Source organism: Vulpes vulpes, chromosome 12 (assembly GCF_048418805.1).
Source record: "Vulpes vulpes isolate BD-2025 chromosome 12, VulVul3, whole genome shotgun sequence".
Taxonomy (NCBI): Eukaryota; Metazoa; Chordata; class Mammalia; order Carnivora; family Canidae; genus Vulpes; species Vulpes vulpes.
The window spans coordinates 53,785,927-53,801,359 of NC_132791.1; the positions used below are offsets into that span (position 1 = coordinate 53,785,927).

Sequence of the window (15,433 nt, forward strand, 5' to 3'; positions counted from 1 at the left end):
CACATCGGTACACAATTGCCCACATCCATTATTTACTGAGTGTTTTGCTCTCTAAAATTTGGGCTGTGATTCAACACAGAATCAGAGAACCCTGAGCAGGAAGCATTCTATGTATCTCTATATCTAGACCCAAACATCTTTGCTTAAAAAAAAACAATGTCCAGGACCCTGACTTCAGCAGGCCTGATAGAAAACAAGGAAACAAGGGACCAAGGAGAGGTCAGGAAAGCACAGCAGGAGGCCAGCTGTGGACACAACCGACCGGCTTGGAGGAGGTTGTTCTGTTTTCCCAAGGAAAGCACAGTCTTCTTGGGTCTAAAGACCTTGAGGCCACCGTGGATGATCCACTGCTCAATACTGAGCTGTCCTCACTGTCCATACCACCAACAACTCTATCCAGGAAGTCAAGACGAGTCCGCTGGACCTTCACTTCATCCAGCTGCCAACACTTTCAACACTCTGGTCTTCCTTGAATACATTCCAAGGCCTTTTAGGTTGGGAAGTCCCAAACTAGACACAGTCTTATTGTTCTCTTACCTTGATGTTGTTTTCTTCCAACAGGTTGCAAATTCTGGCACCTGGAGAAGAAAAGGAAAGTAACTGATTGAGACAGAGCACTGAGGGTAGATCCTGAGGCACACACACACACATACACACACACGCATACACACACACACACACACAAAGCCTGGATGGAAGTTAAGTGGGACCCCTCATTGGTGGTGGATTCTTCAGAAGCCACTGAGGTGTGAGCTGGCTGCATGCTGGCCCAGGTCAGATGCAGGCACCATGACTTCCACACACAGACATTCTCCGCTTGGGGCGTTTAATTTTATCACTCAGTCTATTAATGCTCCTATTCTGGCAGGAACCCCAGTGCTTTTGCCACTATGTCTCAAAGCCTTTTATAAACAGTAAGCCATTCTTTTGTGTATTTTGAGTCATACAGCCATTCATCAAGTATTTGTTGAGCCCTGACTATATGCTAGGCACTGTCCTCAGGCTCTAGAGATACAGCAGTAGACAGAAGAGACAAAAATCCTACCCTCAAGGAACTTCCATTCTACTAGGGGAGACCAACAGCCAGAGAAAGAAAAGGATACAATCTATAGTAGTGAGAAGAGGAAAGTTCTCTGGAGGAAAAAGCAAACAGGAGAAGGGGAAGGGAGTATTGGAGCAGGCATGGAGGAGTATTGAAATTCTAAATAGTATGGCCAGGGAAAGTGAATTATGAACAAAGACCTGAAATAAATGAGGGCCTGAACCTTGACATTTAATGGGGAAAAAGCTTTCTAGTGGTGAGAACAGCATGTGCAATGGCCCAGAGGTGAGAGGCTGCCTGACAAAGATCACTGGGGAGGGTGGCGTGGCCAGAGCAGAGTGAGTGAAGAGGGCATAAGGGAGGGGATTAGAGAGGCGGTGGGGCATGCAGGGCACTAAAAGAAGGCCCTTGTATGAACTTGAGCTTTGACTCAGATAGGAGCCACTGGAGAGTTTTACACAGAAGACATGATGTGACTCATATTTTAACAGTATCATTCTGGGGGTGCCTGGGTGGCTCCGTTGGTTAAGCATCCAATTCTGGACTTCAGCTCAGGTCATGGTCTCAGAGCAGTGAGACTGAGCCCCGCATTTGGCTCTGGGCTGGGCACAGAGCCTGCTTAGGATTCTCTCCTTTCCTCTCTCTGTGCCCCTCTCCCGAGTCTCTTAAAAAAACAAACCCCAAAAACAATATCACTCAGGATGCTGTGTTGGGAATAAATTGGGGAGCACAGGTAGAAGCAGTCAGGAGGCTACTGCAGAAATACTGGCAAGAGACGATGGTGGCTTGGACTAGAGAGACACCATGGAGGTATTGACATAAGGTCAGATCCTAGAAAGTAGAGCCAGTAGGATTCGTCGATGGATTAGAAGTGGATTTGAAATAAAGAATTCAACTAGGACTCTCAGATTTTTGGCTTGAGCAAATAGGAGACTTAAATTGCCATTATCTGGCTTGCACTATCTCCACGCTGATAGAGCATGTTTGGGGGGAAGACAAGGAACTTAGTTTTGGACATGTTAAGTAGGAGATGCCTTTTAGATGCCCAACTGAAGAGGCCTGTAGGCAGCTGGATATATGAGTTCAGGAAGATGTCAAGGTTAGAAATGAAGTTCAGCATGTAGCTCTTTAAAGCAATGACACAGGATGAGATCACCAAGGGGCAACTGTCTAAGGGCTGAGACACAGTAAAGGAGACTAAGAAGGAGTAGCAAGTAGAACAAGACGGAAATCAGGAGAAAGGGTTTCAAGGAGGATGGGGCAATCCACTGTGATAGGTCATGACAGGACAAAAAATTCATCACTGGATTTGGCATCTTGGAGTGCCCAGGTCAAGGGCAGATTCATTGGAATGGTTGGGATGACAACCTGACAGCAACAGGTTCAAAAGAGAAAAGTGGAAGTCATCAGCCTGGGGGACAGAGAGATGGCAGCAGCAGGAGCCTTGGGAGGGAGGGGGGAAGGAATGATCAGATAAATTTCTTCTTTCTGCACTTCATTCCTTTATAAAATGTAGCACACAAAGCTGGCACCTCCACAACACGTGTCAGTGGCAGCCATGGTTACCAAGCTGAACTACATTCCCGAGGTTGCTGAGCTTCATCCAGCTTCTGGCCCATGAGCCAACTACCTGCTTGTTTCTAGACTCCCAGGAAGTAATTCCCATTTTCTCACAGTCCCTTGTAGCCAGAGGGAACAGGATAGGCAATGTTTCGCTCTCATGGAGCTTGCTTTGCGAAGGAGACAATCGCCCAACAGACAGACGTGCAGAGAGGTCATTTCAGGTGCTGACAAATGAAGTGAAGATAATAAAATGGGGTGATAAGGGGAGAAAAGTGTTGGTGGGGTGGGGCCTCCTTCAGCCAGACTGTGTGGTCAGATGGCCTCTCTGGGAGATGGTGCCTAGGTAATTCTTCTCACACTGGCCCCTGCCCCACTACTCTTGGGCTTTCAAATGTCCCAGAGCTGCCTGGGGTCTGTGGTCAACTAAGTATAGGGCCAAAAGGAGACATTCTCTTCCTCTTCTCTCTTTAATGTATACTGTGGAATACTCCATGATTACAAAAGACATGCATTTTCACTGAAGGAATTGGAAAATATATTGAAAAGAGGAGGAAAAAAAAGTCACTTACAATTCTACTACTCAGAGATGCCTACTGCTCACACTTGTATGCATCCTTGTAGACATTTTTGCTATGCATATAAACACATAGTTTTTAAAGACGGAGATTGGCTTGGGGTGCCTCAGTGGCTCGGTCAGTTGAGCATCCAACTTGATTTCGGCCCAGGTTATGATCTCAGGATCACAGTGGATCCTTGCGGGGGCGGGGGGGGGGGGGGGGGGGGGGGGTCAGGGTCTACACCCAGTGGGGAGCCTGCTTTTCTCCTTCCACCCCTTCCGGAAGTCACATGCGCTCTAGAGCTTTCTCTCTCTCATAAATAAATAAATAAATCTTAAAAAGAAGAGATCATGTTGTCCATTCTGTTCTGTGTACACTGTTTCAGTCTTGAATTTTAACTAAATCTATTATAAGCACACTTCTGATGCCGTTTAATTTTCTTCCACATACCAATTTTAATGGCTGCACAGTATTCTACTGTGAATGCATACTTTTACCATACTTTATTTAATCCCAAGAACATTGGCCATTTAGATTGTTTCCAAGTGAGTGACACTAGGAGTAAATGCTATAATAAACAAACCTGCATTTTTTCTTTCTTAGTGGAGTAGGTTTGCAAATCCCTGATTGTTTTCTTGGGTTAAAGAAAAAGCATCCCTGCCCAGCAGGAGTGTCGTGGGTCTCATGGCATCAAGAAACAGCCTGAGGCTCAGGGCAGTGGAAGGGCAGAGCTGTGCCTTGTACCAAGGAGCCAGAGTTCACTCAGATGCCAGAGGTTGATTTTATCCTCAGATACACCCTGGTCCTGAGTTTTCCTCCCTTGAGGCCTAAATAGGAAAACAATAGGCCCTTTTCTTAAACCCAGTGAAATCCAAAGGGATTCCCCACCTGAGCCAGGAAGAGGGTGTCTCCCTCTGACAGGAGCAAAAAGAGCACTCCCTTCTTCCTTTGAAATCCCCTTGAGGAAGCTGCCCCTTCCATCCCTCCTTGGGGAAAATATCCAAGTGGTGAGGCATTCAGCCTTTTTTCAGGGCAGGGCCACCAGGGAGGGCTTGGGCACAGAGGGTTCTACAGAAATGGCAGCTCCTCTCCTATCTCTGACCCAGCCATGCTCCTGCATCCCTGAATTCCCCAGAAGGCTGGCAGGGGCAGTCTGTGCCCCAAATAACAGGAGTGTCCTGGGGAGTAGTGAGTTCTGGGGTGAGGTGGGAAAAGCACAAGCCCAGGAGTCCAGAATCACAGCACATTCTGGCACATTCCAGTCTCATTTTGAGCAAGTGACTTCACCTATGGAACACAAGCTCTAGAAGCAGGACACTTGGATCTGTTTTGCATAGTTATATCTGCAAAATTTAGCATGAGCATTTAGATGCTCAATAAATACTGTGCTCCATTATCTTTTCTAACCCTCAATTTGCTTATCTGCAAAATGGGGATGATAAAACCAATATCATAGGTTCATTGTGAGGACTAAATAAAACATGGGTAAAATACTTAACATAATATCTGGTGTTCAACAAACACCACTTCAAAGCCCTAGAAAGTTGCTTTCATGCCCCACACCCCATGGCATGGACAGGATGCTCTGCAATTTCCTCTTATTAGATAGAATTAGTTTGCCTCCACTCTGCTCATTATTTGCAACCCAAACAAGCCTCTGGTCTGGCACATATCACACAGTGTGTATGGTTGTCTAATTCCCTTGTTAGGCTTCAAGGCAGTTTAAGGACAAGAATTTTCTTTCTGTATCCTCTGTGCCGCTGAACAATACTATGAAGTAACCAAGGTCATTGTCACCATTCTACAGAAAAGAAAACTGAGGTTCAGAAAGGTTAGGTGCTTTGCCCTGGTCACATAGCAAGGGAGTGGCAGAGCAAGATCTAAATCTGCTTCTGATTTCTGGGTCCCCACTCTCTTTTAGATGAATCTTTGGCAACTGGGATTGGGGAGGTGGCAGTGGGTGAAGAGGAAGCAAATCAGTTTCAACATCTCTGAGGGAAAAGACAGGCAGGACTCCAAGTAAAAGGAGGTCCTTAGGAAGTCAGCAGGGCACTGACTGTCACCTGAGCCCTGTCTCATCTTCCTGTGGATAATCATGTATACAGTAGCTGTAATCCCCAGAGACCCATGATTTGACTGGTCTGGGGCAGGCTTATGCAAATAAAGAAGTCCCTAGGCTCCCTTTATCAATGTGGAGCCCAGCCAGCAAGGGGACTTGGGTTTCCTCAGGTCAGAGTTGGTGATGGCCCCAGCAATAGCGGGAGTGGTTGTTGGGCACCTGCTCAGAACTGCCCTATCCCCAGGTATGGGACAGGTAGAGCTTCCCACCAGATCAAAAGCATCTTGATTTACTTATCTCTGTGACCCCAGGATCCTGCTGAATGATGACAGCCTCCAACCTCCAGCACTGGGGAGTGAGGAAGAGGAGGAAGCTAGACCTAGGCCAGGGATGTGAAGGGAAAAGAGACCAGAAAGAAGGTTTTTTAAGGATTTTATTTATTTATTTATTTATTTATTTGAAAGAGAGAGAGAAACAGAGAATGATAATGCATGCATGAGGTGGGGGTGGGGCAGAGGGAGAGAGAGAAGCAGGCTCCCGGATGAGCCAGGAGCCCAATGTAGGGCTCAATCTCAGGAGCCTGAGATCATGACCTGTTGCTTCACCCAGTGGGCCACCCAGGCACCCCTAAGAAGAAGGGTTTTTAATGACCAAGAATGCCCTCTGTGTCCCTCCTCCCTATTAAATTATGTGTTTCTGGAGGGCAGGTTGGTGGCTGATTCATCTGTGTCTCTACCACACCCAGTAGATTTCTTTGCATAGAGTTGGTACTCATTGTAGCTTATTGGAGGTATAACTGGAAGCCAGTATCCAGGATGCCATCTGCTTTTCATACCTGGGTCATCCAGGAAAGGGCCTGTCCTGATGGTCTGGTGTCTTGACCAAGACAATCCCAGGGAGGGGCAGAGACTGTTAACCTGAGGCATTCAGAGTTGACCTCTGTCCCCAAGCCCCACCCAAGTGACTATCTCTCCCTTCCTTAGCCAAAGAGAGCCCTTTTGGGGGAAATCTCCAGGATCCAGGTGATAGAAATGGACTGGGTATGTGGTGTAACACCTTGGTCCTTGGGAACCTAAGAGGGCTCTGGGCCACGAGAAAGAAAAGTCTAGAGCAATTATCTCTTTACTGCTTTTGCCTGAACGGTCAGATCAGTAGATTCTTTTTGCACCTGCCATCCCCACAACATGCATGTACCGCACAGCTACAAATAATCTTGATGTTGCATATTTAAAATGACGCCTTTTTACATCCAGATGGCCAAGAGGCACATGAAAAGATGCTTAACGTCATTCATCATCAGGGAAATGCAAATCAAAGCTACAATGAGATGTCACCTGACACCTGTCAGAATGGCTAAAATAAAAAACACGAGAAACAAGTGTTGGCGAGGATGTGGGGGAAAAGGAACCCTTGTGCACTGTTGGTGAGAATGCAAACTGGTACAGCCACTATGGTTCTTCAAAAAGTTGAAAATAGAACTATAGCACAATCCAGTAATCACACTAGTGAGTATTTACCCCCAAAATAAAAAAACACTAATTTGAAGGAATATATGCACCCTACATTTATAGCAGCATTATTGATAATAATTGAATGACAGAAGTAGCCCAAGTGTCCATGGATAGATGGATGGAAAAAGGAGATGTGATATGAATATCATTCAGCCATAAAAAATGAAATCTGCCATTTGTAACATCATGGATAGAGCTAGAGAGTATAACACTAAGTGAAATAAGTTAGAGAAAGACAAATACCACAATTTCACTCATAGGTGGAATTTAAAAAAACAAAACAAATGAGCAAAGGAAAAAACAAAAAGAGAGAAACAAACCAAGAAACAGACTCTTAGCTCTAGAGAACAAACTGAGGGTCACCAGAGGGGAAGTCGTGGGGGGCGGGGGTATGGACAGGTGAAATAGGTAAAGGGGATGAAGAGTACACTTATCATGATGAGCACTGAGCAATGTACAGAATTGCTGAATCACTATGTTGTATACCTGAAACTGATACAACACTGTATGTTAACTATACTGTAATTAAATTAAAAAAATAAAATTGAAAATAAACTGATGCCTTTTTAAAATGCTTGTGTGCCCATCAGCATGAGTGGAGTCCCCCTCTGCAGATGTGCTGTGTGCAGAGCTTGTCTCTACAAGGCTAAATGCAGTATGCATTTCTCACCTGCATACCTGGACAGCTTTAAGCTTCAGGCTGAGTGGGGATATCCCAGAGACCAGCCATTACTCATGTCCTTCCACGTGGCCTTAAGTTAAATCTATAGAATTATGTCTAAATTCCTCAGACAGCCTTCAGGTCACGGGCCAGGACACCTGTCCACACCCCCCTCCCATCTTGCCGTTGGCTTACCTCACACTGTGGCTCAGGAGAGATGCAATTGGCTGGACTAGCTGTGTTTTCACAAGGCCTCCAGGCAATTCTGACGTGCACTAACTAGTACTCAGAAACCACGTGGTTATGAGGCTTCCTTGCTGAGCCTGGGCTGCCCGTCTCAGGCCTCTTCTGCCTCACTATCCCTCTCAGGAAGCCCTCCTCATCCCCTGAGCACCTGTGAGCATTTCTTCCCAGAACACACAGCTCCTCCTCTATTCCACTCCCCATTCTGGTACAAAGGCTTCCTTTCTGCTCCTCTTCACAGCACATAGGTTCTCCTTCATTTTATGGGTGAACTGTGAGCATTTGTTAACTGCCTCCCAGATGGATTCCACTCTAATGCACAAATAAAGGTGACTCTGAAAGCACCTTCAGGAGTGAGGGCCTCACTTTGCTCCCTGTCAACAAAAATCAACTGAGGGCCTGCCAGCTGTGGCAGGAATTGAGCAACTGTGCCAGGCACTGGGGCTGGTTCAGTGATGAAAGGTGTGGTCCCATCCTTCAGGAGCGCAGAATCACACAATATGCACTTTGTTTGTATCTAGCTTCTTTTGCTCAACATGTCTGTGAGATTCACCTATGTTGTTCTGTGTCACCACAGTATGCTTTTTAAAAAATTGCTGTGGGGGATCCTTGGGTGGCTCAGCAGTTTGGCGCTTGCCTTTGGCCCGGGGCATGATCCTAGAGTCCCAAGATCAAGTCCCACATCGGGCTCCCTGCATGGAGCCTGCTTCTCCTCTATCTGTATCTCTGCCTCTCTCTCTCTCTCTCTCTCTCTCTGTCTCTCATGAATAAATAAAAAACATATCATTGCTGTGGTGTATTCCGCTGCACAGATATGACACAATTCACCTATCCATTCGCCTATTCATTCTATTACTAAAGGACATTTGGTCTGTTTCCAGTTTGGGACTTCTATGAATAAAAACACTACCAACATTGGTGGACATGTGCACTCACTCTTCTTGAGTATACACCAGAAGTGGAATTGATGGCTATGAAATGGGCATAATCTTACGTTTAGTAGGTTCTGCTGAACATTTTTCCAAGGTTATTATACCAATTGGCACTTCTGCCAGCAGTGTGTGAGGGTTTGGCAGCTTTGGCATTATCGATTTTTTAAGTCTTAGTCCTTTGGGTGTGTGTACAGTAAGTTTCAATTCGTTTATTGGCTAACAGGTACCCACTTTTTAAAAAGATTTTATTTATTTATTCATGAGAGACACAGAGAGAGAGGCAGAGACATAGGCAGAGGGAGAAGCATGCTCCCTGCAGGGAGCTTGATCTGGGACTCGATCCCCGGACTCTGGGATCATAACCTGAGCCGAAGGAAGACGCTCAACCACGAAACCACCCAGATGACCTTAGATATTCACTTTTAAGATGTTGCCAATCAAGACTTTTACCTGTTTTGGGGTGCCTGGGTGGCTCAGTTGGTTGAGCGGCTGACTCTTGGTTTCAGCTCAGGTCATGATCTCAGGGGTAGTGAGATGGAGCCCCACGTCCAGCTGCTCAGCAGGGAGTCTGCACTAGATTCTCTCCCTCTGACCCTCCCCAACTCCTATGTGCATGCGTGTGCTCGCTCTCCTTCTCTGTCTCTCAAATAAATAAATAAATAAATAAATCTTTAAAAAAAGGACTTTTGCCTATTTTGTCTTTTTTCTTATTGATCTGCAGGAGTTCTTTGTACATTCTAAATATAAATCCTCTGTCAAGTACATTACTGAAAATATCAGTCTGTGACTTACCTTTTCACTCCTTTCAGTGGTAACTTGCGATGAAGAGATGTTCATGATAGGTCAATTTATCTATATTTTCATCTGTGACTAGTATTTTTTTGGTAGCCTATTTAAGAGATCTTTATTTTAATATTAAGAAATCCAGTGGACACAGAAATAATGACAAAAATCACCAATACTAGTAAACAGAAAGAAGTAATGGATAAAGTCTGACAGTGAGTGTGGGAAAAGCACTGGCTCTGCTCACGAGGGTGTGCCTGCTTGAGTGTGATGTGCAAAGCCTGGGCTTTGTTCTGGAGTGGGGTGGAGGTGAAAGGGGAGTCTCTGATCAGTTCAGTGAACGTGTGCTGGTATCCAGGTTGGATGGGGTGCTGTGCCGGGTGCTGAGGATGGCTCTGTGGGGACAGGGGACCCTGAATGGCTGACTCAGGAGAAGGACTGCCTCTTTTCATTTGTGTTAAACTGGGTTCAGCCCCCCAAACTCTGCAGGCTCCCCCTAATCCAGGCCCTGCTCCTCCTCTTCTGTGCCAGAGCCTGCAAGGACAAAAGTGTTGACTCTTGTCCAGCTGGCTCAAGAAGGGGAAATTCTCCCTCCCTGAGTCACCACAGGCAGAAGGCGCTTCACATAACAAGCACGGGACTACAAATGATCACTATGCTTGTTTCACTATGCTGCATCACTTCCAAAATCCCCGATGATGCTTTCGAATGAAGTCTGGGTCCAAAAACTTTCCCCATGTTTCCCCCAGTTTGAATAGAACAATACCCAGGGAATCACAAGCTGACTTGTGAAATTGACTTCCCCAAAGAAAAGAAAACAGATATGTAGTCCAGAGTGGTCAAGTCCCCACTTCTTTTGCCAGGGGGAGGGGTAAGGGGTGGGAGTAGAAGGCTAGTGGCTCCTGTCACCTTGCCAAGAGGACCCCAACCCAACAGATGGACATAAGCCTCCTTCTGTCTCCTCCAGCAGAAAGCCAGCTCTAGAGTCCCTGGGACGTCTTTCTCCCCATCCAGTTTAATGGAGATGTACTGCACATGGCCTTGAGAGCTCAGAGATATGGTGCACAAGTCCCCAACATCATTAGCTGACGGAAGCATACCTTCTCTCTAGGGCAGGGCAGTGACCACAGCTAGGTGACAGACATCCATTTCTAACATGTTCACATTAGTAGCTTTGGGGAAAACCACAAGTGATCTCAGGTCCCTCACTTGTGCCTGTTCCCCGGCCCCTCCCCACCACCCATTTACCATCCTCTCACAAAATTCAAGAGCTCCAGGGCAGAGTCAGTAGAAGGATCCTTGAAACTAACAAACGGTATGTAAAATTCTGTATGTTCGTCCAGCTATTTCCTTTGATTCTAGAAGGGGTGTGTGACCTCAAAAAGGCTTAGAACCACTGAACCAGGACCTCTTTAAATAGAATGCATCAGTTGGATAAAGTTAATTTGCATTAATGAGTTATGCATCTTCAGCTAAGTGCACTTCCAAAATAACACCTGGGGAAGGAGAATTCTTAACTGAAAATAGATTTCTAATGGCAAATATGAGGTCCAGTTGAAATTTGAACGGGGATAGGGGGAGGATGACAATGAAGCAGGAGGACCTTCTTGTTTCCTTTAAGCCACTACCACTAGTGCATAAAACCAGTTTTTCTCTCTAGAAACTTTTCAGAGGCTATGGGGAAGGGGGAGTGGAGAGTAAGAGAAAAGGAGTTGGTGACTAGGATGTGCCCAAAGACACAAGTATTTCTCAGATGGATCCCAGCCCCTCAGGTCTCAGAGGCTGCCAAAACCTTAACAAAGAAGAGAAGATTCCCACCCTGACTTGGGGGCCCAGGAACCCTGCTTCTGTCATCATACCAGATCTCAAATGGGCAGAAAGTGTCTGGAGCATGTGTCTCCCCCTGCAAGGACCACGCCCCCAGAAGCCCTATGTCTGCCACATCCTGGGCCCCCATGCTCCACTGGTGACAAGACACAGCTGCTCTTACAAGGAACAATCTGAAGAGCCAGCTCTTGCTCCTCTGGTCTTTCACTGAGCTTTCAGACTTAGCCAGGGCCTGCCCCCACTGCAGTCAGGAGGAAGTGATTCTATAAGGTATCCCAGGGACTCCCAGGGCTGGCTCAGACAGCAGACTGTTAAATAAGTGGGATTTTTTCCAGTGTTTTCAGAAACTGTTGTTTAAAAAAACATATATAACCATCCAAACTATTTACGTAACCCTTGGGAAGTCTCCACAGATATGGCTTCCAATTTGTAATCATGGCCAGGACTTAAAAAACCAGGTAGAGGGACAGTCACAATTGGAGAGGCTGTCACGTTAAAGTTCTGTGCTTTCGTAAGCCAGTTCAATATTTTATTCTACTTTGAGAAGTTTCTTTTCATGCACTTTCCCCCTTTTCTGGTTTTCTTTTCTTTCATTGTCTGCTGCTGTGCACCAAACACTCCTAACAGTTTCTGGGAACATCAGAACTGTCACCCGGGAGACCAGAATCAGCCCAGAACTCAGGTTTGTAGGGGTGTTTAGAAAGACTATGCTGGAATGCATTTAAAAGCCTAGGAATATTCTATTCTCATTGATATTCCATGCTTACCAGGCTCAATACAGCTCTCTTCTCCCCTCTCCAGACTTGCAGAGTCTACTCTGTGTCTGGGTTGTCCTCCCTGGAGGTAGGCATCAGATTTCTTGGTTCAACTCTCAGGGGTTCAGCTCTCTGGATCCGTGCTGACCTAATCCATAGGGTCCCTAAACCGCAGATTCTGATTACACAAAGCTCATGGGAGGGATGATGATCTGGGCTTCTTTCTAGAATCAGTGCCCATCATCCAACTAGAATCTGGCTTTCATAGGAAAACATCCTTTTTTCTTTTTCTTTTTTTTAATTAGAAAGACTATTCTTCTTAGGATTAAAGAAGTGGTTTGGATCATGGACTTTACTGGTAAAAAAAAAAATTTGATGAGAACTATGCCTTCACCAAATGTACTATTCGATACCACTTGAGGGGAGAGGGTGGATTCAACAAGCTCTGAAGATAAGCAAGTGAACACAGAGATAAGAACCTTGGGCTTACAACGGGCTTCCTAACACCACAAAGCTCTAAGAATTCATAACCACTGCAAATCAGCACCAACAGCCAAGACCTCAGCCTAGAACCTCTTTGCTGATACTTGCACTGAACACACTACTAGAGAAGGCAGAGGCACATGGCTCTCACTCTGATAAGAAAACCCTAGGGTGTCCCCTGAGGACCCCACAGTTTGGAGAAGCTGAGGAGAGAGTAGAGGGTGTGGCCACCCCAGCCCCAGCCTCCTTTAGTGAAGGGATAGTGGCTAAGGGATATCTAAAGGAGGGTAGTGAGTCTGGGCCAGGAGTTCTTTCTCTTCTCTCTGCCCACCTTCATCCCTACCAAGCTCTGATGTCGGTCCAACTGTGGCCGCTCCAGAGATCCTCAGCCATTTCTCACACAGTTCCCACAGAACTCCCGTTGGAGTTCTTTAACTGGTGGATGTGGGAAAGAGAAAGAGGAAAAATATTTCCATCCCTCCCAATCCCATCACTCCACAAATACCCAATCAAAAAATAATTATTCATCTGACTGGGAGATATCATCCCAGGTCTTAATAATAATTGTTCTTCTTATGCCCATAAGGAGAATGAGTGATGAAGAAATGCAAAATCCCAACTCCTAAAGATGTGGTTGAAAAAGGGAAGCCCCCCAAAAGTTCCCATCTGCTGACCAGAGGCAATAAAATGATGACTTAAAAAAAATTTGGGGTCTTTCCAAATCATGGCAGAATGTATGAACAGAGGAAGATGTGCTCTAGTTTTGAAACTCTGACCTGGTACCAAGATAGGTGATGCCCAATGACAGTACACACCCTCTCCCCAAGACCTTCTGCCCACCTTCCCTGTCCATGTGAGGCCCAGGCAATTCAACATTTATTGACCACTGACTGTGTGCTTCCAACCCTTCCAGGAGGTGGAGCTCCACAGCCTCAAGGTGTCATGAGAGGGGCAGGTGAACAACTCAGCCAACATTTGCTGTGCTGTGTTTTGAGGTTCGAGGGGACAAGATTCTGAGAAAAGATTAGCTAAGAACATTCCAAGTCTATGAACCTACAAATAGCACCATAGATGCAAGGAACTATTAATTTTGCATGGTGGGATCAGGGAAGGTGACCCAGAGAGGTGACATTTAAGTTGGGCTTTGAAAACACATGAGGATTTTGATGGGAATAACTGGGGAGGAGTGGCACACCAGGCAGAAAGAACTGGGTGAGCAAAGGTCAGGGTTACAGACAGTTGGTTGTGGGGGGTATGGCAGGTAGTCAGGCCAGTGGTGCCAGAGCATGGGGTCTTGGAGCAAGAGGTAAAAGGCAGGCTGTGGTTCATGACAGGCATGGACAAGAGCCATTGAGAAAAGCTGCTGCACAGAGTGACAGCTTGCAACTTCAGGATCTGCCAAACCGTTCAGGTCAAGGTCACTTTCTCTCCTGGGAAACCTCTAGCTAATGGCAGATGATGGCAGGGTGTTAGAGCCTGTCTGTTTCTACCCAGAGTGACTGCTTTCATGGGAAATCTTTGCGGTGGAGCCCCCAACTGGGCTGGCGGAGACAATCTCCACATTGCATCACAGTCGGAGGATCTTAGACCTCTACTGCAGTTTGTCTGCCTACTTCTGCCCCCTTCTCTTCACAAGTGGTACCCCCATAAGTCCCCTGCACTCCAGATTCCATCTGGGTGTGTGCCTCTGAGAGGACCGAACTGGTTGGTCCCTGGATGAATGCCCAGTGTCGAGGCTCTGTCTTATTGGCAAGGAGGAGCCATTGGGATTTCTTCAACAGGGGAAGGTGCGGTCAGATCTGAGTGTCACAAAAGTAATCCAGCAACAGAGTGAGGAGCCAACCAGTGGGGCAGAGGTGGAGTGGTATGGTGTAAGGACCATTTAAACGGATGCTGCATTTATTGGTACCAGGTTTCGGCAGCCTGTGTAATTTACTATGTACCCTTTCACCCAACAGTCTTAATCTTAGAAATCTGATAGGAACCTTGGCACAAATGCATAAAAGTGTAAGGATGAGGATGTTTATAGCGGCCTCACATACAGTTACAGGACATTGGAAACTCCATGTTCATCACAGGAGGGAAGAGGAAATAATGGTGTATCCATGCAGTGAACAATCCCATACAGCCTTTGAAACTAGGCAGTAGGTCCCTCTGTACTATCTTAGAAAGAGGTACACAGTATATTGCTATTTTTATTTTTATTTTTATATTGCTATTTTTAAAAGGCCAGCTGCTGAACAAACATATAGCATGATGGAATTTTCATGAACAACATTGTGCACATGTGTGTCTTTTGTTTGTTTGTATAAGTAAATCCAGAAAGATACTTCCACTGTTATTAGAGGTTACTCCTTGAGGTAATAGGGATTTTACTTTTTACTCTATGCATTTTTAAAAATTGAAGTAGAGTTGACAAACAACATTACATTAGTTTCAGGTACACAACACAGTAACTCAGTAACTCTCCATGTTATGCTACATTCACAGTAAGTGCAGTTACCATCTGTCATCATACAAGGCTATATTTTGTGTTTTTATAAAGTAGCAGTAAGAGAGAGTTTCTGGCTTTTATTTTTTATTGTGTTTGGGGCTTTTCTGTATTTCCTGATTTTTTAGATGATGCCCATGTTTCATTTCTCTTATCAGAAAACAAAATTTTAGTTAAAAAAGCTCCACATCTACTTAGAAAAAGATTTTAAAAATTCTTCATATTGCCTTTCAAGAGAACAAATAATTTTTAAAAATGAGATATTCAGGAAATCTGTCAATGGCCTGGTCTGGGTAAATAGGAATTTAAAATGAACTGGAATAAAGCTGAACACGTGATGGTGAAGACAGAAGTCCCCAAAGAAGCTCAAAGTCTATCTTTTGGTCGCAGGCAGGAAACCTACAGGAGTGAGTGGGGAAAAGCACAGGAGTGAGCATATGTGCTGAGTGCACTGACTTTCAGGAGGCTTTTCAGGATACAGGTAGTGTATCCGAGAGGTGACACTGGCTCCTGTCGGTCCTACAGC

At 45.6% G+C, this 15,433-nt stretch overlaps 1 protein-coding gene across 3 annotated transcripts in view; it reads right to left on the minus strand.

The window, feature by feature from the left end:
• Positions 1 to 15,433, minus strand: part of RAD50 (RAD50 double strand break repair protein) — a 227,824-nt gene that overhangs the window by 186,641 nt on the left and 25,750 nt on the right. For all 3 annotated transcript variants that reach the window (XM_072731777.1, XM_072731778.1, XM_025994939.2), the window contains exon 3: positions 538 to 578. The gene's annotated coding sequence lies outside the window, so the exon portion shown is untranslated. The remainder of the gene's footprint in view (positions 1 to 537; positions 579 to 15,433) is intronic.